The 27043-nt window shown below is 35.3% G+C and overlaps 1 long non-coding RNA gene across 7 annotated transcripts in view; it reads right to left on the reverse strand.

Moving 5' to 3' along the window:
• Positions 1 to 17567: 17567 nt before the first annotated feature.
• LOC140623860 (uncharacterized) overlaps positions 17568 to 27043 on the reverse strand; it is a 33012-nt gene continuing 23536 nt past the window's right edge. For all 7 annotated transcript variants that reach the window (XR_012023396.1, XR_012023393.1, XR_012023390.1 and 4 more), the window contains one exon: positions 17568 to 26406. This is a non-coding gene — a long non-coding RNA (uncharacterized lncRNA). The remainder of the gene's footprint in view (positions 26407 to 27043) is intronic.

Raw genomic sequence — 27043 nt, forward strand, 5'->3', positions numbered from 1 at the left:
TGTACTCTGAAAATTCTTATGGAAAAATTAAATATGTAACACTCCAGAAATTGAACTATGATCTTTAATAGGTTAATGCTTCAATTATTTCTCAAAACAACCATGAGACACAGGTATCATTACCTTAATTAACAAATGAAAAAAATTAAATGTCAGAAGCTTTTATTAAATTTTTAATAATCATAGTCTTGATTTAGACATGAGAGGGGAAACACCACATGAAGGATATACAGCTTTGGATTTACGATAGTCAAAACCACAAGCTGATGATTAAGTGTTAAGAATTTAATCAATACTTAGGTGTTATTATCCTCATCAGTAGATGAGAAAATTGAAGGTTAGGAGTTTTAATAATTTGTCCAAGTTGCAGATGAAAACCAAGATTTGAATCCAGATAGGCTTCAAATAAACGTGTAGTGTTTCCAGTCATTTATTTACTCAAAATATTTCTAGAGGACCTTCTAAGATAAATTTCTGAGTAAAATTGCCACTCACTGGTATTTTGTAGTTTACAACTGAGTAAGAGAAACAGAAATTTATCTAGTGGGATGCCTGGGTGGCTCGGTGGTTGAGTGCCTTCAGCCTGGGGTGTGATCCTGGAGTCCAGGGATCGATCGAGTCCCACATCAGGCTCCCTGCATGGAACCTGCTTCTCTCTCTGCCTATGTCTCTGCCTCTCTCTTTGTGTGTCTCTCATGAATAAATGAATAAAATCTTTAAAAAAAGAAAGAAATTTATCTAGCAATGGAGCAAAGAAATGTAACTGACATCACTCAAGTCTCTGCAAATATCTCCCTTGAGAAGGTTCCCCATCTCCACTAATGGTGTGGGCTCCTCCCCCTTGACAATCTCTAGCATACTACTTTGTTAGAATTTCCTCATAGCGTTTGTTTGTTGACTTGTGTTTTTGTTTATTTATTGCATATATCTCACTAGGATAGAAGCTCCTGGTAGCAGGGATCTTATCTAATTGACTGTTGTTCCCCAGTGCCTGGAATTATGTCTGCCTCTTTTATAATTCAGTTATTCATTAAATGTTTGTTAAAAGAAGAGAAGAAAGAAGGGCTCCTGAGGAGAAGTATAGTACAAGGAGAATATATTTTATCTGACAGGAAAAATCAAAGATATTTGAGAAATTATACTTGGATTGTAAATCTGAAGAATGAATGAGGTTCTAGAGAAGTAGTGTGTGTGTGTGTGTGTGTGTGTGTGTGTGTGTGTGTGTGGTGGGGCAGGGGGCAGCAGGGAGTTTCAAGTAGAGGGCCTGTCGTAGGACAGCATGTGCCAAATATGAAGACAAGAAAGAAGGTCAAGGGGGTAATTTAAGTGAGCAAGTGGCAGGAGAAGTAGATTGGGCCAAGAGCCTTGCAGCAGTTTTGACTTTGAAGAGCAATGAAGAGCCATTGAAATATTTTAACCAAAAAGGAGGTATAATGATGTTTGCATGTGATGAGAAAAAGAGAAAAGAGAGAGTGGATGCAGAAACTCCCACTTTGGAGTCTCTGTAGTAGTCTAAGAAATTAGGTCAAAGGAGAGCTGGATGACCTTTTATCATGGTAATAAGATGAAAAGTTGTTGAAATCATGAGCTCCTTAGGAAAGAAAACTATTCATAGCCTGTGGTAGAGGGGAAATAAAGGCAGAGAAGATGAAGATGGAAGGATTGAATGCAGTAGAATGGACAATGATGTCATCTCCGGCAGAGGAACAGGGTGAGGATGGCATGTACCTCCAACTCCCCTTTACACCAGGTGTCTTCTCAGTCCTGAAATGTGTGATAGACGATAGATATTATTTATGTTTAAAAGCCAGAGGATTTTCAGAAACGAAGGGCAGGGCCCACAATAGAAACCAGGTGCTTTCATTTTATCCTCTCTGAACATGAACCATCATATTACTTATTTAAAATAACTATTGTGTTTTGATCTAGAAAAAAGTTACATCTTATGACTACAAATCTTGAACTCATTTCTGAATATTTTTATGTTATTAAGTAAATCCCTACATAGATCTCAAGTTTCAGATTGCATTTTTAACTAAAGTAATCCTAAAGTAAAAAGATATACACTCTCATGAGACTTTTTTCTTTTCATTTTAGAATCAAGAATAATATCCCCCCCCAAAGACACTTAGATATTTTCATTTTAGCACACCTATCTAAACATTCCCAAGAATTTCAAAGACTGAAGAAGGAAAACTGGAAATGGGTAAATATTGGAATAAGAACATCCAGTATCTAAAATGTGAAAGTACAATTGGATCTCATTATATAATGCGAAAAGGATTACAAAACCCACAGCACAAAGGAGGTCTGTGTTTTTTCTTTTGATGTGCCTGTGTAGTGAGGCCGCAATTAGTGATAATAGGAGTTGCATGTGTAGCTCAAAGGGCTGTGATGCAAGTTTGCAGCAGGGTACAAAATGGTACAAGTAAAACCCAGTTCTCATTACCAACATTTAATTTTATTGTCTCCTTTAGATAGCATACCTTTTCTGTTATCAGAATTCCTGCAACCCATTACATCGCCAGTGCAATTATCAATGTATTATACATTCATCCAAGCTGATAAAAAGAAATCAAATGCAGCAAACTGATTTGAAGTAGAAGGAAGGGGTTGGAAAGTAAATGGTGGTCAAGTTGTATATGAAATGTTACCTACACTCCTATTCTTATGGTTTCAAAGAATATATGCTTACCCTTAAAGACAAAATACTCTGTTCTGATACAGAAGCATATTTTTTTAGGTTCTGATTTTAATATGCTAGATTTTTCTCAGGCAATAAGCAATCCCTTAAATTTTGTAAACTGGCATTCATTCATCCATGCTATAATAGTTTCTGCAGCGTATTCCGAGAATTAACTTGCTTTTTACAGGCTTGCTTAGCCTTGTGTAGAACTTGCATACATGCAAACGTGCATTGCACACATTTGAAGATTTGTAACCACCTAAATTGGTATGCATATCATATGTGTATATAATAGATGTATAAATATGTGACTAAACCAGATGGTTCTCCACACTGAGCATTTATTTATATACACATAATATTAGAGTACACAAATAAAGCTTTTCGGTTATAAGTAGATTTGTTAAGCATATAGCAGTATTTATGTCACTTCTCTCCCTCAAAAAGTATTTGATCATTTAACATTTTAAGTTCAATTTCCTTCATTGATTCCGTTTCTATTCTCTTCTGCATCTTGGTGCCTATTTTTATGTCACAGAATAAAATAACAAATTTATTGTCATCGTCTATAAGATTTGTGTGTTCATTATTCAATGTGTAACAAACTTTAATTCATATTAATAATTTTCACCTCATGGTGAAAATGGGCATTAACTTGAACATTGCATCCCCTCTCTTCCCTATAGCTTATTAAAAAGTTACTTGCTTAAATATTCAAAGTAATGCCACAGATCTACTCACAGCATATTTTAAACTCAAAGCAAATATGTAGTCCCTTTATTTTGTGTACTACCAGTCTGAACTTAAAAGCCCTGGCTCTCTGGGTGGTAGGGGGAAGATTTGTCTAACTGTTTTTAAATTTAATTTGAGAAAATATTCAATAGTCCCTTTACATAGTGCTTACTCTCTTTAGATAAAAATTCTCAGGTTTTCAGTTGCTCAACTGACCTCCTCCCACCTCTCTAATAACAGCACTTTGCTAAAAGAGAAAATGGTGCTCAGACCTGCTGTGGCTTCTGGGCTCTCCTCTGCTTCTGTGGTCTCTGATATCCGTGTAACCTGCTATTGAATGCTTTTGTCAGTGGTCATGAAGACAGGCTTCCATTCTCTTCTCAGGCTTTATTCCTGTAGCTGGCTAAAATCCTTACCTTTTTGGTGAGTAGGGGTATAGAAAGAGGAGATCCTAAAGGTAGAAGCTGCATGAAAATTGAGAGGATGGAAACTGAACTGTCCTCTATCAAATCTGCAGATCTGTCTTCATCAGCATCTGGTATTTCAATGAAGCATATATTACAATCACCTGGAGGGCTGGTTAAACCCTAGATTTCTGGGTCCTACCACAGAATGTCTAATTCGCTTGGTGTTGAATAAGGCCTTATATAATTTTCATGGCTGAAATTCTCAAGCGATGCTGATGCTGCAGGTCTAGGGATCTCACTTTGAGAACCACAGCAGCAAGGAAGTTTACCTTTGCATCAACTTTGTATCTCATCCTTTTCTATCTTCTTAGAGCTCTTGCTTCATCAATTATTCTTTCTACTTCTTTATTCTTCCATCTCTTCCTTCCTAAGGAATCCTTTTGATCACTATACAGTGTGATCTACTCTTCCTGTCAAAAATATAACAAAATGCACACATAGCTATAAATAGTTTTAACGGGTCCGAGATACACCTCTGGCTACCATATGATCTATTGAAAGCTAAACATCTTGGAGGGGTTTTCTACTTATGTTGTAACCACTTCATTACTTTGTTGTTGTAGCTTTCTGCCATCTGGGTTCTGCTTTCACTACTTCTACTACTATACCGTTACTGATGCTCTGGTTAATCTAAGTGAGTGTTACACTTCTATGGCTCTATTTTACAGTTATTCTTAGCTAGGGCAAAACTTTATTTTATTTTATTTATTTTTTTAATTTTTATTTATTTATGATAGTCACACAGGGAGAGAGAGAGAGAGAGAGGCAGAGACACAGGCAGAGGGAGAAGCAGGCTCCATGCACCGGGAGCCTGACGTGGGATTTGATCCCGGATCTCCAGGATCGCGCCCTGGGCCAAAGGCAGGCGCCAAACCGCTGTGCCACCCAGGGATCCCGCAAAACTTTATTTTAAAAGGCAATACAAATTTCAGGGAATTTTATAATTCAGGTTATATTTTCTGATTCAGGTTCCAACTTGTTCTGCCACTTACAGGTTGGGCAAGTGCTTAATCTCTCTGAGGCTCAATATTCACAAATGTTAAGTAGGATTAATAATGTCTATCTTATAAGATTACTTTGAAGTTAGGACTTTTGTACATATAATGCCTAGAATAGTTCTGGGAATTTAACTGGAAGCTAGTAATAACAACAGAAATAAAAATCTAACTTTGACACATAAAAATCAGATTGAATTTGTGCTTTGTCATCAACTATCAGAATGCAGGAGGGTGCTGGTATTGATTTCATAAGTGGAGTGCTTATGATATGTAAATTCTAATGAATCAAAAGAATACTTTCCTATGAACTAAGCAGATCACTTGTTGAAAATGGTACCTTATCAAAAAAAGAAGAGAAAAGAATCCAGCATCATATAGATAGTCTGTGCTAGCTCTTGAACTACTAGAACTGAGAAACTGTCTTATTAACCAAAAGTTGTCCAAAGGGATCTCCTGCATTCTCAACATATTCCTCCTTGTAACCTCATTTTAACCACAGTTCTAATGTCTTCTCACGATCAAAGTCAATTACCTTTGTGGAATTGGTGAGCCTGACAGATTCAGCTCATCTTGGACCACAAGTGACAATACAGTTCTAGACACACAATCCCTTAAACACACATGGTTAAGTACTCCATCTTTATCAGGACCCTGAAACACACCTAACTCTGTTTTCCAAAGATCAGCCATTCTCCTCTGAAGATAGTTCTAGAATGGTAGTGGGTTACATTGATTATTCTTTTGGGCTTTCCATAAACCCCACATATCATCTTTTTCCCACCCCAAATACTTCCGATATTGTATTGTCTACTGGATCATGTGTCCTAAGCAGCAAAGATCCTTGCATTACAGACTGGATATGCTGCTAAACCCCTGTCCTGCTCTGCACTCTAATCATAGCTGGCAGGTTTTCAGCTCATCCACCATAGTGGCTGGTCTCGCAATCCCAAGTGAATCATGTACTGCCTCCAAAACCTCCAAAATCATGTACTGCCTCCAAAATGAAAGAGGCTCACAAGGTGTTGTGCTTCCTTCTTTGTACTAAGACATTGGAGGTGCAATTATTTATCAATTTCTTTGAAGGGCTTGGTCCAGCTTTCCTCAGAGGGCCGGACATCTAAAAATTTGAGGGATGCTGCAGATACCTGAAACTTTATTTGGTTTATCTCCCACGCTCTGGAGCACATCTATCTTACTAAAGCCTCCAACTACTTGTCTTTTCTTGTTTATTTGGTTCTATTAGCATGCTGTCATCAGTATAGTGTACTAGCATGACGTTCTTCAGGTTTTGTAGCCAATTTAGATCTCTTGACAGAGAAAGAGAAAGCTCTAACATAACTGTGGGGCAAGACTGCAAGTGACTATTGTCACTTCCAAGTGAATGCTAATGGTTTCTGTGCCTCTTTTCTGAAAATGGTGAAAAAGAACACATTTATTATAGTTGACTGTTATCATATAAGAAATGTCTTGCTTTTGTAGGGGCCAGATTTGTGATTTAAATGAAGTTAGGTTGGGATCATTAAGCCATGCCTCCATTAGAAGCACTAATCTCTGCCATCTCTCATGCAATATGATGTTTTTTATTTGGTCTTCCCTGGGAAAGTAGTTCTAGAAGCTCCACTTGACTTTCCACACTAGGACAGGACCCAGGCAGGGGGAACAATACAGAAGCTACACTGATTACCAAATATGTTCATTTCAAGGGTACAGTTGGGGAATGGGGGCATTATTAGGTGGATTCACGAAATGAATGGACTATGGTAAGCTAGATGTTGATCAAGACCCCATTTAATACCTGGTTCTATATGCCCCTTCTTCAACAAGGGGCTCATCGCAACACTTTAGTTCCCTGGGGTTCAATGTCACTAAGGATCTTATGTCCCATGACCTAGAAATATTTAGGTATTCTCTTTTCCTCAATGAATACTTTGAGTTGGAAATTAGCATGTTAGAAGTTCAGTAGAGGGTGCTAGACTTAACATGTGTGGAAGGGCAGATAATGAAGTAAGATTGAGAAGAGGGAGAAGTTGGTCCTATGTGGGGTTCTTAAGGTAGTCTCTTCAAGTTGTTGCACATGGTGAAGAGACAGGGCTTTATATCCCTCCTTCAACCATTCATTGAATGGTGGCCCTCCTCAGGAAAGGGATTTGACCTTGGACAAGGCAGCTTTTCCACTGAAGGTAATTTCCTGAGACAGCTGAGAATTGAGAATGGTCAGTATCCAACACTTGCAGCAGCTGAAGAAAATTTTTATCTCTGGAGATGGATCTGTGTGCCACATCACAATATGCTCTGAATCTTCCATTATCCAATTGTGGAGAAAGGATGGTGCTACAAACATACCAGGCACTCAAAATCATAAACAGAGAATATATAAGTATTGTCTCTGAACAGTCTGCTACCCTTTGGCTTTTGTCCTTCCAATAACTACAATTTTGATTTGTTTTTTACTTTTAAAATTGTGGTAAAATATATATAACTTACCTTTAACCATTTCTAAGTGTATAGTTCAGTGGGATTAAGTACATTCACAATGTTGTGTAACTTCTACCACTCAATATTTCCAGACCTTTTAATTGCCCCAAATAGAACTTTTGTGCCTGTTAAATAATAATTCCCCATTCCTTCTTCTCCAACCCCTGGTAACCACCATTCTATTTTCTGTCCCTATTAATTTGCCTACTCTAGTTTCCTCAGATAAGTGGAATCATACAATACTTTTTTTGTGTGTGTCTGGCTTATTTCAATGGGTTCACCCATATTATAGGCATGTGTCAGAATTTTACTCCTTTTTAAGGCTAAAATATTTATATATTACAAATATATATATTTATATTTTATATATTTATATATTACAAATATATTTATTTAACATATTTATATGTGACATATAAATATATAATATTTAATATTATAGTATATATATTTACCCATTCATCTGTTGGTAGACATTTGAGTTGTTTATACCTTTTGACTATTGTAATACTGCTATGAACATTAGTGTAAAAATACTTGTTTGAGTCCCTGTTTTTAATTCTTTTGGTTATATAGCCAGAAGTAGAATTGCTAAACTAAGAGCTATATTTTAAATTATAGCAATATGTAATAGTTTTATTCAAAATGCCTACTTCTGAGATATGTTTTTTTGTATACAAAATCATATTCATTTAATTAATCTGTTTTTAGGTCACCCGGATGGCCCAGTTTGTTAAATGTCTGCCTTCAGCTCAGGTCATGATCTCAGGGTCCTTGGATGGAGCCCCACATCAGGCTCTCCACTGAGCAGGGAGTCTGCTTCTCCTTCTCCCTCTGTGTGTGCTCTCTCTCTCAAATAAATAAATTAAATCTTTAAAATTTTTTTAAAAATAAATTTGCTTTAATTTATTGAATATATGCCAATCTACTAAGTACTTTATATCTATTATATCTTAATTACTGATAGTTATTACAAATTAATATCTGATTGATATTTACCATTATCTCATTGCATCCTTACAGTAACTCCCAAAGAAAAAGTGTATATATTTTTATGCTAAATTTATTAAATTGAAAAACTAGGGCTCAGACAGGTTAATAACTTCCCTAAGGTCACACAGCCCTACAGGAGTGCAACCAGGCTTGGCAAATAGAACTATTTGCCTCAAAGATCATGTTCTGAATAACTACCCTTACTTAGATATACTAGATACTAGATATACTATTAGAACTCTGGCTTTATATTTAGGAACCTCATATTTACCTTTAAAAATGTATTTAATTACTTTAAAGTGTGAAATTCCCTAAGGGGAATTTTGTATTTTTCATCATAGCATATTCACATATCTGATAAAGTATCAGTCAAGTAAGTCATTTTGGTATAGAAGCATTTTGGTAGTCCTAACAGCAGCTTTTTCCTATTTGTCTTCCAACTCCATGGGAAAACATGGAACATAGGGCTAGCCTAAGAGATAGATAGATAGATAATTTGTTTTTGTTTTGTTTTGTTTTGTTTTTATTTTCATGTGTTTGGAACTGGAAGCAAGTCAATTTTCTACCTCAGATTTATTTACTTAATATATATTTTAATATTATTATTATTTTTTTTATTTTAATATTATAGAGTGTTTAGACCATTTCCCAGGAATTTCTATTTAGAGCAAATAGAAAGTTATTTGAAAATACTTTATTATCTTCTTTTTCAGCAATAGAAAGCATATTTATCAGAAAATTAATACTGTTTACACATTGAAATTTTGTTTTAAATCAACATAAATGGAAAAATGGTATAATTTTGCTTTTACCACAATCACTTAAAACTCATGTGCCTGTAATTATTTCAAGAGAAAAAAATACACCATGTAGTAAAATGAATAGTTTTTGTTCTTTTGGTTTGCTTTGGCCTAGTCTGCTAATAGACTTATGGGCAAGTGACCATGCACAAAAGTCAGTTTAACAAGACAAACTTTAAAAAAAAAAAGATTTTTACATTAAAATCTATATTGAGAAAATTGTACAGAATATTCAAGTGGTGGTTACATGTCTTTCTATTGTTTTTTACATTTTTTTGTAAGAGATATTGTATAAAGTGACATAGATATCTGTCTGAATAAATCAAGTTAAATCAAGGGAAAATGCATAGGTCAAACTGTTTTTTTTTAAACTGTTTTCAATATTTTGTTGAATTTCATATACAGTCTTTGGTCAGAATGCTACCTTTGGTTATCAGTTTCTTTAATGAAATTTTCTTATATTATTTATCTTTTTTTTTTTTTTTTTTTTTTTTTATCAATTGCATGTCTACCTGACTGTGGTCTGGCTGTTTGAAAACTGCAATAAAGATAGGTTAGATATAACTGAAATTCTCCAAGAATTCATCAAAATATTGAAACTATAAGTAACATATTTCATAATAATTTAATGGTATTATCAAGTGTATATAATTCAAATTGAAATACTTCTAATCACAACTTCACTTGAAATTGATAAACTTGGTTTAACTGTCAATACTTGTCACTTTTTTATGGTTTGGAACAATATTTACTAAAAGAAGCTTTTTTAAAAAAACATCATCTCTTCAGATGTTTGGTCAAAAAAGTTTGGAGATTTCTCCACAATTTCCTAGAGAATGACAACATACATTGGTCTGTAGATCGCTGTGAACAGTCATGCAGTGAATAAATTTGGTTAATGTATTCACTCAAAAATTCTAAAACCCTGATTTAGAAATTATATTTTATATTTGGAAAGCTCTTAAGTCTGTGGAGTTCAACCTGGCAATTGACAGTAAAACAGTGAAAAAATATGTTTGGATTTCATATCTGTATATATAAATATTTGCTTGAATAATTGGTGTATATAAAAATTTCCTTGAATATATTGCCACCTGCACTAAACTTCAATATGAAGAATATTAAGCCCCTCTTAAAATTTCATTCAATTGACAGTGTCTCTAAATTTACTCCTTTGATTGTTATATGTCAAGCATATTAAACAAATGAAGGACTTGGTGTTGAAAAATTAGTTGTAGATCATTTAGTTCAAGATTAAATACATTGAGTATTTTAAAAACAATGGAATTTTTGAACTAGGATAAAAATTTGAGAAATATGCTACTTTATATAGATTGAAGTATCTGTGTTTTTATATTCTTGTCAGAAAACAGGTAAAATTCATATCAGTAAGTTTATACTTAGATAATTGATTTAGTGCCTGAAATTTATTTTTATTACTTTATTACAAGTTGGAAAATATATTCAGCATAGGGGCTGAATGAGCTCCCTAACTAAACCCCAAATTTGAATAGACCTAAGCACCTAGTTCTGAGTAAGACTTAGGAGCTGGAAGTGCTGAGGAAAATTTGTGCCATCTACAGACACCAAAGGAAAAAAAAGGATGAACTGATTTAAGCAGAGCATGTTCAATTTGGTTTTCTCTGATTGACCAATCAGATAAATTTCATTCTTTTCTTTGGGACAGAATGAATTCAGTTTTCTCAACTTGGAAAGAGATGGGAAGCATAGGGATGAAGTATTCTCCCCTAACAAAGCTCTTTGAATGATACTCATGGAGGCTACTGTGATGTCACTGAATATACGTCAACTCATGAATCAAGAGACCCTGGTGAGATTTTGATTCTAACCCTTGAGAGGCTGTTTTATCTTCAAGAAACTATCCAACCTCCAGTTTTCTCACTTGTAAATTAATAATAACATATCTAACTTTTAAGGTTATTTTAAAGGTTAAAAGAAATAATGCATGTGAAAGTACAGAACTGAGAAAATACAAAATATTACTATTATATTATTAAATGTTATAAGTTAATCAAGAGTTATTAAGCAGTATGGTAAGCACTGGAGATGTAAAGATTAATAATATACAGTCTCTGCCATTGAATCCATGGAATACAGAGCAGCTAAGTTTATGCCTTTGGCTTTCTTTCTATACTTACTTTGTTCCTCTGACATTTATATGAACATAAATTCTATGAAGCCAAACGCTATACTATCTAGATCATGTCATGTGGTAGTAACATTGGATTTATCAACATCAGTGTGTATATTGTGAAAAACTAGGGAGCATGTCACAAGATCAGCAGGCTTATAGAATAGAATTGTCATCTAAGATAAAAGCCAAAGCCAAGAGATTGTTCTCAGTACAATAAGAGTTTCAAAAATGCAAAATGAAAACTCTATGCAGTGGTCCAGGATCAAGATAAGGATTAAAAATCACACACATACAAAATGCAGGAACTATAGATTTACACAGAGGGTTAATTTCTTGAACTGAGATAGTCCAATCCCTCTCACTTCCTAAACAGAGAGCTGTCTCAGGCAGGAAGTTGAAATACTATACCACCTACTTTTTCCCAAAATTCTTATTTTTAAAAAGTTTGATAAAATATACATAACATAAAGTTTACCACTTTAACCATTTTTAATTTTTAAGTAGTACAATTTAGTGACATTAAGTACACTCATGCTGTTTTGCAACAATTGCCAGTATCCATTTTTAGAACTTTTTCATTATACCAAACAGGAAATCTGTACCCTTTAAATAATAATTCCCTGTTCTTTCCTTCCTTCAGGCCCTGGTTACTTCTATTCTACTTTGTCTTTATGAATTTATCTATTCTAAATACCTATCACAGTGGAATCATAATTTTTGTGTTTGGCTTATTTCACTTGTATTTTTGATATTCATCCACCTTATAGCAGGGGTCTGGATTTCATTCTTTTTTAAGGTTGAATAATATTCCATTGTATGTGTATATCACCTCTTTTTGAAACCACATTCATCTGTTGGCAGACATTTTGGTTGTTTCCACCAACGACCAACTTTTGATTATTGTGAATAATGCTGCCATGAACATTGGTATATAAATATTTGGTGAGTCATTGACTTCATTCTTTTGGATATGTACTCAGAAGTGGAACAGCTGAATTATATGGCAACTCTATGTTTAATTTGGGGGGAACCACCATACTGTTTTCCATCATAGCTGCACCACTCTGCATTCCCATCAGAAATGCCTGAGGGTTCCAATTTCTCCACATCTTCACTAACACTTGCTATTTTCTTTTTCTGTTTGTTTGTTCGTTTGTTATAGCCAGACTAATGGATGAGAAGTGTTAGCTCATTATGGTTTTGATTTGCATTTCTCTAATGACTAACATTGCTGCAGAGCATTGTTTCTTGTGCTTACTGGCCATTTGTATATGTTCCTTGGAGAATTGTCTATTCAAATTCCTTGCCTATTTTTGAACTGGGTTGTTTGATTTTTTGTTGTTGTTGTTCAACTATAGGAGTCCTTTCTATATTTTGAATATTCATCCCTTATCAGTCATATGATTTGCAAATACTTTCCCTCATTTTATAGATTGTCTTCTCACTTTCTTCATAATGTTCTTTGATGCACAAATGTTTTAATTTTGCTGAAGTCCATTTGATCTATTCTTTCTGTTGTTGCCTATGCTTTTGGTGTCATATGCAAGAAATAAAGGTCAGCCTACTTTTTAAAGCAAGAAAACAATAAACAGAAACTAGAACAATGCCCAATTAGCTTTTGCAATATCAGTTACTATTTTTATCTTCTGCTTTACTAAGTAAAATAAGTAAAATTGAGATGGAGAAAAATAACCAAGACTTTGCTAAATATATTTTTGTTATTGAATATGCAGTTGTTATTAAGACTATAAAAATCACTCAAGGAGAATATGCTTAAAAAGTCACTGTACTATCCGAAGTAAAAAAGGCAGACTCTTTCTTCCTGTTGAAAACTTACAAAATAATATTTTTATGATATTCATGAAATGCTGTAGTGCCTGGTTTGTTTGTAGTGATACATGAAAAAGACTGATTTTATTACTGATGGGGAAAATTGGCAAATATCTTATCTTTCTTCACAAATCTCAGTGTAATTTACAGGTTAATTGTGCATCACAAACACAAAGTATTTAGATTGGAGAGTTGCTTTCTTTATATTGCTATTGATCTAAATCCACATGAAGAAAAAGGCATTAATTTGAGGGTAAAGAGGTGTCAGAAATGATTTAAAGATTTCGTGGAGTGTCAGGAAATAGACATCACTAGTAGCTTTTATGAATACTAAGAACAGAATTTTGAAAGAACTAGCTTGAAAAATAATCATTTCACAGAAGCAAATATTGACACAAAACCAATGTATCTTGTTCTTAAATGAATGGTAGAGATTATTCAGTATCACTGCTGAGTACAATGGTCTAGCCAAAGCTGTCTTCCAAGGGTATTAAAGCCTCCTTTTTGTGCTCTAAAAAAGAGCTCTAAATTCCTGAAGGAAGAACCTGCAATAAGCTGGACTCACCCTCATAAACAGAATGCAAAAGTCACCCATCTGTTATAGATGAATGACCTTCGTATTTACATACCCAAAAGTACCTGCTTAGAAAGCCATCTGGATAGTGTTACGCTGTTCTTGTTTGCCAGAATTTGTATTAAGAGGGCTAGATACCACCAATAAAAAGATACCTCAGTTCAAATAGAAAATGTAGGGAAAGAATATAGATTCATATATTCTTACCAACAAAATTAGAGCATTAACAAGAATTGATGTTTCAATATGAAAAAAAATTTTGTTTGTACTGTTAATTGTCATAATAGAGGTAAATGACTGATGCAACAATAGACACAGGCAATGATGTTGAAATGTGGGATTTGGATAGCAGGAGAAACAAAGGCATCTTTTATATATTTTTTAAAAATGATCAATTTCAGGGGTACCTGGCTGGCTCAGTTGGAAGAGCATGTGACTCTTGATCTTGGAGTGGTGAGTTCGAGACTAGAGATTATTAAAAATAGTAATAATAATAAATAAACTTTAAAAAATCAACTTCAGTTTATATACATAGTTGGATTGCATAAAACATATTTTGTGGAGTTCTCTTTCTGATCCTTGAATGTATGTGATCTCAGTAAATAAAATTAGATTAACTCTAAATACATAGGAATCTTTATTATTTCTTTCTGCAATTTACTGAGAGTTGCTCCTTAGATGAAGAGAGCAAACTATTACCTTCAACACATTATTTCTCCAAAAACATCTCCCTTATTCTCTATCAACTCACAGGAGTGCAGGTCAACCCATTCTGGCCTATTGCCACCTTGTTCAGATATATTCAAGAATTTGCCAAGTAATATGTACATTTTTCTTGAAAGAACCAACTACCAGGCATTTACCTCTTATAGAATTTTTAATTGGGAGAACATTTTTCCAGGTACCTCAGCATGATAGTGGATTTTATTTTATCCAAAATGATATCTAGTCCCAGTCGTAATCTGAATTGCAGCAGGGCAGAGCAGGATATGGACGATATATGAGGATGGTGACTATTCATACTGCTGTATTAAGAAATACTTCTTCCACCACTCAAAAAATAACACTGTTAACTGAAAATGATTTTATATTTTGGAGTTGTTTCCTGTATATAAATATGATTTTCTGGTGGCTCATCAAATTGCAGTTTCTGTAATATTTCTGAAATTCAGGTAGATACCAGAGTACTAGCTTTAGGCTTCAAAAACCAAACAAAGCAAAAAGTTAACACATGGATATAAAGGAAATAAAATAATACTTAAATAAAAATGATAGATATTCTATATTTAAAGAAATCAAAATTCTCCATGAAATATCCTTATATCTGACACAAAAATATAAAAATCACTGTCATAGACCACACACAAAAAAGTTCTGTATACTTAAGTAGAATATCTCACATGTTGTTCCTTTTTTCTGACCTGTCTTATCCCTGGTCCTGGAAAATAGCACCAATATTAACTTTATCTGTGATCCAAGCAATATTCTGACTATCTAAAGGGTTAAACTAAACCAAGGGGCTTATCAAAGTGTTGGAACAAACTACTTTAACATTACCATTATCTAAAGGAGCAGAACAAGTATTAATCTACTGTACTGATGACTAATACTCAGATGTGTGGGCATCAAATAACTGCACAATAATGTGGAAGGTCTTCCTGACTCAAAGACATATTTGTTCTGGAAGGGTTTGCATTTATTTGGTTGAGGGTAGAGGGATTGGTTGCTGACCATGTTGAGGTCACAGGGTAAGAATAGGTATTTGGAAGGAAGGCACATCTTGTTTTCATAATTGAAAAGGTATAAAAAAATAAGTTTTGAAAAGACATGAAGACCTGCAAACAGCTTGACTTCAACCCTTACTGTCTACATGTTTTCCTTTACTCATTCATTTTCAAAACAAAATTTTTGGACTATGTTAGGAAGTGTCATTATGCTTTATTCAATTACAATCTTTTTATCTTTGCCTTCTGGCCAGAGGGGTGGCTGAACCAGAGTGAGTTAAGAGTTTCTTTCTTGAGTCTTTGGAAGTCATCCAAATTGGTTTGTCAGCTGCCAGTTTGTGGCCCTTTATTTAATGATGTGGTGGTCACAGCTGATTCTCATATCACACATTAAATCTATGATTAGCTGGAAAATCATTTAATGTTTTGGGAAACAGATTAAATTTACAAAGGCATTCATCATTGCTTGACATTGACTTACACTTTAGTGTTTAGCATGCTATATTGTTTATCAGTTAAAAACAAAAATTGACAATGCTGGTGCTCTTTTGGTAAAGTTCTTTGATGCATATTACACTTTATGAAGTAGTTTTAAAGATAGTTATTAATGGTCTTGATCCTCTGGTGATCTACCTTGGAAAAATGTGCTTTATAAGGAAAATGTCCATATGTATTAGACAGAGACACTTTTTAGAATTAGCACTACAAAAAAGAAAATTATATCTTTTAAAAGGCCAATTTGTCTGGGGTCTAAAAAAATGTTTTACTCCTCATTCACTGTTGAATATTTTATTCCTAACTGTCTTGAAAAAATAGCCTCTTGAAAGTTTTAGTTTTAGTATTTAGTGTTTGTATACAAAATAATAATCCTCTATGTACCAAAACAGATGTTATTATTTTGAAGACATGTTTTAATATCATAAAATATGGTATATCAAAACAAAATGTATTGGCTATCAAATGTTCATTTTTTCAACAGTTCAACATTTTTTCTATGTCTACCAATTTCCAGACACTGCTCCAGGTGCTGGGATTTATAAACAGTGAAAAATAAAAAGGAAAAAAAAAAAAAGCTCAAGTCCCTTCCCTCCTGATGAGACAATAATAAGAAAGATAAATAAAATAAATAGTATGTTAGATAGTGATAAATGATTGGAAAAAGCAGAGGCAAGAGGGTAGGGAAAGTGCATGTGTGTAGGTAAGGATCTCAGAGACTGATGGTGATTCAAACAAGAGGTATAGAAGTCCTCACTAAAAAGGTGGAATATGAGTAAAGACCTGGAGGAAGTGAGGGCACAAGGCTTGTGATTTCCAGAGGAGAAGCCTTCAAGACAAAGGGCATTCTAAGGACAAATGCCCTGAGGCAGGAATGCACCTGGCATCAGCAATGTGGAACAGAGCTAGAAAGACAGCCAGGGTGGACGAGGTCAGAGAAGTTAGAGGGGCCAGATATGGCAAACCTCGTTCATCATCAGGAAGTCATTGAAGGATTTTGAGCAGAGTAGTAATATTACTTGACCTACATTTTTTTTTTGGAATTTAAAAAAAAAGATTTTATATACTTATTTGATGGAGAGAGCACTAGCAGGGGGAACAGCAGGCAGAGGGAGAAGCATACTCCCCATTGAGCAGGGAGCAAGACACTGGGCTTGATCCCAGAACCCTGGGATTGTGACCTGAGCCAAAGGTGGATGCTTAACCAACTGAGCCACTCAGGCATCCCTACTTGACTTACATTTAACATAATTATTCTATATGCTTTGCTGTGAATAAACTGCCACAGAGCAGAGAAGCCAGTTAGATTATCGCAATAATTAATATTTTTAGATAAGATTTATATACATAAATTTAATACAAAATAATGCAAAGAAGGATATAATCATGCTGCTATATAAGCATCCTTTTAGTCATCTTTTTTTAAAAAAAATTTTATTTATTTGTGAGAGACACACAGAGGCAGAGACATAGGCAGAGGGAGAAGCTGACTCCTCTTGGGGAGCACAGTGGGATTCAATCCCAGGACCCGGGGATCATGACCTGAGCCAAAGGCAGACGCTTAACCACTGAGCCACCCTAGGTTTACAACTTCTATTGTACTTCACTCTATAGCAAACAGGGAAAAAAGCCTCCAACTTCGCAAAAAATGTTTATCAATTTATTATTTTAACAAAAATACATAGACCATCAATATGTTCCAGGCATAAAGACAGTCACTCAAGATATGAAGAAGTGTAACAAGCAGCAAGTTTTTTTTTTTAATTCTCACAGTCTCATGAGCAAAACAGAAATACAAAAAAATATATGTAATACATTTAGAAGCATATGCCAGAAACTTGTCTAGAGCATTATTGAAGTATAGAGTAAGTATATAGAGTTAGAATATATATTTCAGTCTTGGAAATCAGGAAAAAGTTTCTGAGTATTGTTCCATGTAGACTTTACTCTCCTCAAACTCTGATCCTCACACTCTTAGATATAAATAAAGCCATCCACCTTGGAAACAGGTTCCAGAGACTTTAGAAAATTGAATTTTCTCTTAGATACCCAATACAATGTTCTAAACATATGAACCACTTCAAAATGTCTAATAATGTATATTCGATTTCATTGTTTTCTTCTTGCCCTCATGTCATTAATACCACTTGTACAATGGAAAGATTTTTCACTAAAGTCTGTATATCCATCCATCAATTTGTCTCTGGAAATCACCTAAATTTTTCTTTAAAATACCAGTTGGCTGCTTCCTCATGAGGTGCTAATCACAGCTGATTCTTATGTCACTTATAAAAATCTATGAGAAAAAAAAATCTATGAGAGATTAAAATATCATGCAATGTATTAGAGGAAAAAATGACATTTGCAACCTCACTTATTAATAGAGGTATACTGGTCCACCAAAAAAGAAGAAACATGGGACTAACATAGTTTTTTTTTTTTTTTTTTTGTCTCTATCAGTGAAATGCCAGAGACCTAATGAGTTTGATTTCAACATGGTGTTTTATAGATTCCCCAGGTGAATCTGTTTTGACAATTGATTCCAACTGTGTTAAAGAGTTAACATTAATTTGGAGGGCAGTAGTCTTTTTTTAAAAAAAAAAGATTTTTATTTATTTATTCAAAAGAGACACAGAGAGTAGGCAGAGGCATGGGCAGAAGCAGGCTCCCTGCGAGGAGCCCAATGGGACTTGATCCCAGAACTCGAGGATCACGCCCTGAGCCGAAGGCAGATGCTCAACCGCTGAGCCACCCAGGTGTCCCTGGAGGGTAGTAGTCTTAATTCCATGTCACAAAAATTTGAATTTAACTTCATTATTTTTTTTAGATTTTATTTATTTATTTATTTATTTATTTATTTATTTATTTATTTATTTATTTATTTATTATTTATTTATTTATTCATGAGAGACACAGAGAGAGAGAGAGAGACAGAGGCAGAGACACAGGCAGAGGGAGAAGCAGGCTCCATGCAGGGAGCCCGATGGTGGGACTCGATCCCGGGACTCCAGGATCATGCCCTGTGCCAAAGGCAGGCACTAAACCACTGAGCCACCCAGGCCGCCCTGAATTTAACTTTATTTGGCTTCTCCATTCTTATAAGAAATATTTAAAAGGACCTATTTCAAAATACCTGCCACATAATCAACTGTTCAATAATGCAAAAAGATATGAGAAATTAAAAGGAACAAAATGTATTAAAAAGATGTTAAACAGGGCAGCCCGGGTGGCTCAGCGGTTTAGCACTGCCTTCAGCCCAGGGCCTGATCCTGGAGACGCAGGATTGTGTCCCACATCAGGCTCCCTGCATGGAGCCTGTGTCTGTGTCTCTGCCTCTCTTTCTCTCTCTCTCTCTCATGAATAAATAAATAAAATAAAAAAAAGAGATACTAAACAGAAATGACAATATTCAAATAAAATACATTAAAAAGAAAATAATTTTAAATGGTAAAGTATTATTTGTACTCACTGAGAAGGATGGCTGGAACTTGGAAGAAGCTGATGTCAAGTTCATAACATGAGTGAATAAAAGCAGATGACTAGAGGCTAGCTGACAATGTGACAAGGGATACAGGATTGCAAAGGTGGAGAGCAGGAATATCAGTGGCATAGTGGGTTTGGCATAAGGGAGAAGGCAAATTACCTGGAAACCGTACTGTGAATGAAGAAGAGGATGGGATGACTTCCATTCCCAACACTGAGGTATGTAGAGCATGTAAGAATGATCATCAGTGAAGAAAATGCCTTCAGGAAAGAGCCAGATTTTAGTCAAGATAGGAGTAAAATAGGGATCCCTGGGTGGCGCAGCGGTTTGGCGCCTGCCTTTGGCCCAGGGCGCGATCCTGGAGACCCGGGATCGAATCCCACATCGGGCTCCCGGTGCATGGAGCCTGCTTCTCCCTCTGCCTGTGTCTCTGCCTCTCTGTCTCTCTCTCTATGTGACTATCATAAATAAATAAAATTTAAAAAAAAAAAAAAAAAAGATAGGAGTAAAATAGTCAAGACAGGAGACTTAGCATGTAAAGGAACTTGCTTACTGCAGAAAAACACGCACAACAATTTGTAGGGAGAAAAAAAAAAAAACAGTGAAAGAATAGAGATGCGCAAGGGTGCCTGGCTGGCTCAGTTGGTAGAACATGCAATTCCTGATCTTGGTGTTGTGAGTTCAAGCACCATTTTGGGTGTAGAGTTTACTTAAGAAATAAATAAATAAAAATACTCAAAACTTCACTCTGTATATAGAACAGAGCTGTGATGGGTGAAACTAAGAGAAGGTGAGCATCTAGGGGAGCTGACCCAGGAAGAAAGTGGGCCAGCCTCTTAATAGTTACTCGTAGCATTTTCACCCAAGGAAGACAATGACAAAATGGGCAGTCACCTCTCCCTTCTTCAGATTATACTTTCTGAGATTCATAGACATTTTGCACCCCCTTAGGACCCCTCAGGTTTTAAGACTGGGATTGCTTCCCTTGTCCATTCACAGTCACAATTGGGCAAGAGGCTCCAAATGGATCACCTCAGAGTCACACCTGCTTTTTTTGCAGAGCAATCCATCTTCTCCTGTGGGTCAACATCATTACTCTTGCCAGGATGGTGACCATTCACATTTTGGGCTGGCTAATTCTTTGTTGTGGAGGTGGGCAGTCTAGTGCAATGTATGATGTTTAGCAACTTCCCTTACCTCTACCAGAGCTGCTAGTAGCATGCTGTGGGTCTAATGACCAAAATAGTCTCCAGATATTGCCAGACATCCTCTGGGGAACAATATGGATCCAACTGAAAACCACTAGATCTTGAGCAAATCAGTCCTAGTCAACTGAGCGTTAAAGTCATGGCTTTTTCAATAGGCTTATTCAATCTTCATGCAAATGTCACTCTGGTCACTTGCTCTGGTGAATCAGAAGCTTAGAATCACTAAGAAATGGGTGTGCAGGTTAGATGTTATCCTTCACACCCTCTAATATCCTATTCTACCTGTATCATCACAAGGAAGCCAACTTTATTTAAGACATTGCTGCAATGAAAATTTGTCGGGTTGACTTATTCAAATACTGCATCTGAATTCACAAGGCCTTTTAGATCTACAAACATTTAGGCTTTTCTTCAATCAATATATTGAGTATAATATCAGAAGCTTGTCTTCCACTGAATCATTTTATAAGATTTAATTCATTTTTACATTCCAGTTACCATTGGGGAAGTGAGACAAATTTAAGCAAAGGGCTTATAAAACATGCTTCCTTGGTCTCCTGCTTCTGACCTTATGCTAACCATTCCTGGAATAATCGCAGAGAAAGGTAGACTTCCAAAGCCATAAAGCCTCACTTGTCTGGCAACAGGGAATTTTTGAGGCTTTCTTCTGTCTCCTGCTGATTTGCTCTACCCCTTATCAATCTGTTGATTGTACCTGATTCCCTGACAACTCTGTGCTAGAGCTCCATTGTGAGGATATAGGGAGAAAAATGCTTATATCTCAAATGCTTGGAAATTCAAACCTCTATTATATGGTAAAATCATTTTCATGGAGACAAGTTAGTTTCCTAAAAGTTAACATTTTACCACTGCGCAAATTTTCTTAGTTATGAGTCGAACATTGATTTGTTTGTATGTCATTTAGAATAAATGCTTAGCTGATTCAGTTTTCAAATTTATCTCAAATTTCAAATATTCACATTAATTATAGGTAAACACAAAAAGATGGTCATTTTATTATCAACAGTTTCTCCTTTACATGTGTATCTTCTTAAATCAAATCAATTCTAAAAAGTAAATCTTGAATTTAAAAAGAAACGAAATGTAATGTTTTTCACAAATAAAACATACAGTGCAAGGATTTAAAGAATAAACTTTGAAATCAGATATGTATTCAGTTTCATTTACTAACTGTGGGTCTTGAACAAGTTATTTAAATTGTTTCTCAGCCATAAGATACACATATATATGTGCTTTCATAACTTTATGTTCTGATTAAATAAAACAAAGCATTTAAATTACTTTCCACAGTGTCAAATAGTAAGCACTCAGTACTAGCTATTTTTATTGTTATGTAAAATTAGTTATATAAGTCTATATATGGAACAGAAATAAAAACTGAGCACTGGATCTTTGAAAAATATGTATGATAAATATATTTTGCTTTTTTACTGACCTCAGTCTCCAAGTTGAGAATTTTTTATGGCAAAACAAAGGCTTGATGGATCTAAAGGTAGCAGTGAGTTAACTTCATATTGAAGTCTCAGGAATTATTTGTACTCTTGGTTGAGGAATAGCCTCTGCCTTATGTAGACTTGACCCTGTTTGTTTGTTTGTTTATTTATTTATTTATTTATTTATTTAATTTATGATAGTCACAGAGAGAGAGAGGCAGAGACACAGGCAGAGGGAGAAGCAGGCTCCATGCACCGGGAGCCCGATGTGGGATTCGATCCCAGGTCTCCGGGATCACGCCCTGGGCCAAAGGCAGGCGCCAAACCGCTGCGCCACCCAGGGATCCCCTGACCCTGTTTAAAGTTTGAAATGGGATATATTTTCCTCAGTTTTCTTAAATGTAATCTCTGCCTAAACTATTGAATAAATGAAAAAGTAAGTATGAAATTGTTTTATGTAAAAGCAAGTGTTTCATAGTTTTATGTACTGTACAGATAATTTATAGTTCAGAAATATAGAAACAAAACAATTATATTGACTTATATAATCTATAGTAGAAGGCAAAATTTTGCTTAGAAAAGATGTGAGGAAGATATAATTAATGTAATGACCTTCTCATTAAGAACTTCAAATGAACCATAAATCAATGTTACATAGAAAATGGAAGGGTCTGGTATGAGTGATGTTTTTATCCCAAATAACAAATAATTCAATGGAAATAAAAAATATATATAATATAAAAATTCATATTCCTTAATAGGACATATTCTATGTTTTAACATCTCCAAATTTAGGTTTTCAAATAGAATTCCTAATGTTTACTAAGTATCTTGTTTCATTTAATTATACCTGTTCAGTAGTTATAAAAGCTAGAGTCAGACTAAAGTTTAAAGGAGGAAAGCATCATTGTTTTAGTTGATAAAAGATCACTAAAATGTAGAAATAAATCTTGTCTTTCATATTTTCATGGATGTTACCCTTGGCAAGCCTCAATATTAATTGCTGATCTTGATATGTGTCCCAAATTTTTTACTAATGGAGAGACTTGGGAGTATTTTGGTTTAGGAACAAGGGCTGATTATATCTTCCTCATATTGGAATCCCTACAAAAGGAGTAGGCCCAATGTTTCAATTCCATTATAAAATCTGAAGTGAGGAAGTTAACATTCCTCTTTTTGGTGGAGAGGAGAGAAATACCAGGAATTATATCTTGAATAGAGCCATTGATGCCTAAGTTGTGGCAAGAGACTGTTAAGGACTGAAATTTGACAGATAGCATGAGTCAAATGTAAGGGATCACAAGAATTGGAAAGCTCAGACTATGTGAGTAGAAAGGACTATTGAAGTGGGATGGTTCACCTCCTGAAATGGAGTAAAGTCAAAGTGGCTTTCTATCCATTCACCACAAAGGCCTTAAGTATATCAGATTATAAGAAAGCCAGACTGAAAAGAGGTGAAATATTTCTCACTCAGGACAAACCCAAACATTTTATGAAATATCATTTATTCAACTAGGTTTTCCCAAAGGTTTTATAATTCCTTTAGTGTCAGCAAGGGAATTACATTTGCTTAAAATTTCCAGCATGTTCCTAAGGGAGTTTGACTTCTTAGTATGATTTCAGAGGGTATTACTGTAGATTCTCTGATTTCCAGTATTCAACTAAAAAAGTTCAGGAGTACCTTTAGTATCTGTTAGGAGTACCTTAGTATCTGTTCAAGATAGGATTCTTCACAAATCTAGATTGCATTTTTTTCCAGAGGTGATAACTTGGAGTTCTCATTAGAAGAAAAATTAGGTTAGGGCTTAATGTAGGACCAATAAAGGACCTGAAAGAATGGGATTAATACCAAGACTTGTCCATGGCTTTTGCACCATGAAACACATCAGTGAATAATAGTATGGGAGGGATTATGTGTTCTAGGTTCTTGGTTATAAGACTTCTAGAAAATGACTAGCTTCAAATTCTCCTGTTCCTTTGACCAGGATGCCTAATTTGCAGCCTGTTCAGCTCAGGTGAATTGCTTTTGGTCTAAATGTTTCAGGGTAGCTCTTATTGCTTTCAAAATTTAGTTCTTCTTCAATATTTATGTTTATATACCATTTAGGAAAAAGCAAGAGGGAATAAAAAGGAAGTTAAAAGTGGGAAAGTATGGAAACTGTGATGTATTACAGGGCCTTATAAAATGAAATGTCTTGGTAGTAATGGAGAAAGAGAGGGAGATGGAGAGAGGATAGAGAGAAAGAGAGAGAGGGAAGGAGGCCAGGAGGCAGGAAGGGAGGGAGGGAGGGAGGAAGAGAAAGAGAAAGTGAGAGAGAGAGAATGTCAGAAAGACCAAGAAAATAAAGAAAGATCAGATGATAGTGAATGGCCTGTCAGGGAGGAAGGGAAACTGAGATCTGAAAAGCATCTTTATCTGCTCTGAATTCTCAAAATTTTCCATTCAATATGCACAGCCTTACAGTTTTGCAAAATTTGTCGAGTTTGACAAATCTTCCATAGAAGGATGGGCAGATACAGTATTCAAGGTCGCTTTTCCCATGCTCTCTATTCTGACTGCTAGACTGAGCTAGAATGCTGATAACAGAATAGAGCAGTTGCCAGGATTGACTGAAGGTCTACAATTACCATTCTCTCTAACAAAGCCCTGGTTCTGATGTTCAGACCAGTGAAAAAAAGGTTATCTTTAAGTTTATCCATTTCTAATTTAAAGGAAGACTGCCATTGAATGGGAAAGCAGGTTTCTTAAAATGTATATTTAGATTACTTCCCCACTTAATATTCATGCGATGCATACATCTTTCATAAATGGAAACACTACAGAATCAAAAAAGCTTCATAAAAAGCATTCATAATACCATGAACACTCATTAAGCTAGGGGGAAAAAACCTATAGAAACACAGTATTTTTGGTCTAGGGTTAATAAATTCTTCATAATAAACTCTTAGCTGCTAACATTCATGTTACATATATAACCAGCCTAATGAATTAGGTAATTGGCCTTTGCATTTTTGTAAAACTTTGATAAATATTATCAGCTGGCAATGCTAAGAACCAATCTCAGTCTCATCTCGGATGTTTTCCCCCTTCATCTCTGCTTACCTTACATAACTCAACCTTATTTGAACCCCATCCAGGTTTAGCAGGGGACTGCATCTCCTCAATTTGAATCTTGCTCATATGTAGATTTCTTAATTTATTTGAACTTCATGTTTCCATTTATGAAACACAGGCAAAAATGTCTCTTACACCTGGCTGCTGTGAAGACTTATGGAATAACATATGCCAGCTCCTTTTCCGTTTTAACTAAAACATACTCCATCTACTGCTTCTCACTTTTACCTCTAGTACCGTCCATGAAGGCTGGGAAAAAAGAGGCAAAGACACTTCCAGGAAAAGTGATTATTTTCCTTTCAAATATTTGTGCCTGATTATAAATTCTGTACAGCTAATTCTAACTGACAGAAAACAGAAAAATACTATAAGTATACAATTTAGAAAGAAATACAAAAAGATATTTATGGAAATTGTTAATATTACTATCATTATTAATAGCTGTAATTATATTCTGCGTAAGGCAAATAATGACTCAAATGCAAATAATCAGCTCTTCCTCCACACATACCCACATACATACCAAGTTGTCTTCACCGGGTGACCTCAACCTCAGCCTTTGCAGGGGTAGAAAACATTTATTTCTTCTACCTTCTTTGGCTGGTCTAATAATTAAAATTATGTAAGACAGATTAATACAAGAACAAGAGACAAAGACCCAGTGGAACTGAGTAACTCCCTAAAATGGCTAAAGCCATCATCTTATATTATCTTCATCTAAAGACAAAAGAAGATGTTAGGGGTGGGGAGTATGTTATGTGAGGTTACCAGGAAAAGCACAGTAAATAAAGATAATGTTGTCACTCAGATATAAGTCCTTGCCTTCGTCACTGATAAGAGTTTCTAAAGATTTGGTCATTAGGTACATGCTTATAAATGAAGATTTCCCTTATCAAAAGGATAACTTCTACTCAGTTTTTAGAGCTTCACCAGTGTCTTCTGTTTCTTCAGTTTAAAATAATCAATATGCCAAAGAGGCTTATCTTGAGATGACAAAATCTTCTCCCTTTCAGTTCCTCTTTTGGAATTTCAAAAAAGAAATTTCACAATCCAGAAGCATAGTTGATAGATTGCTTCATACCTCAATGAAGTAGTCTTAGTCTGGAGAATGGGTCAGGTCAGTTCACTTAAACAGTCGTGTCTCATTTCAGGAGGCGGTCCCAAAGTCAGGCTATATTGTGAAAGCAAGCCATCAGGGATTTAACAAGAAGTATTTCTATGGAAACAAAAGAAAAACAGAAGTTAATGTTTAGTGTCTGAGTCGTGAGAACTGCCAGTTGAGGAAACTTCTAGATGTCTGCTTCAAAGTATCTTCAGATGCAGTGAGAGCAGGCAATGGCAATCTGACAGAACTTCCTGCTTTGCCATTTGAATGGCTCTGATGATATCAAGGGGCCTACCAGTCAACTTTCTGAGCTGCTCATACAGCAAAAGATGGTCTAACTATGAGCCCTGTGGTGAGTTACCAAGTGTTCTAGCCAGTTTGCAGGGCTTCAGGAAAAGGCAGTTTAATTTCTCAGTGATTGCAAGGCAGAAGAGGAGGAGAAAATTGAAGTGCTAGTTTGGAGATTTGTAGGCATATGAGGAAACTAGAAGAATTTAGGTTCCTTCCTATCCAGTTTATAAAGAACAAAACCAGGCAACCTGGGTGGCTCAGCAGTTAAGCGCCGCCTTCAGGCCCAGGGTGTGATCCTGGGGACCCAGGATTGAGTCCCACATCAGGCTCCCTGCATGGAGCCTGCTTCTCCTTCCACCTGAGTCTCTACCTCTCTCTCTCTCTCTCTCTCTCTCTCTCTCTCTGTTTCTCATGAATGAATAAATAAAATCTTAAAAAAAAAGAAACAAAACAAAAC

The sequence above is a fragment of the Canis lupus genome, chromosome 33 (genome assembly GCF_048164855.1).
Source record: "Canis lupus baileyi chromosome 33, mCanLup2.hap1, whole genome shotgun sequence".
NCBI lineage: Eukaryota > Metazoa > Chordata > Mammalia > Carnivora > Canidae > Canis > Canis lupus.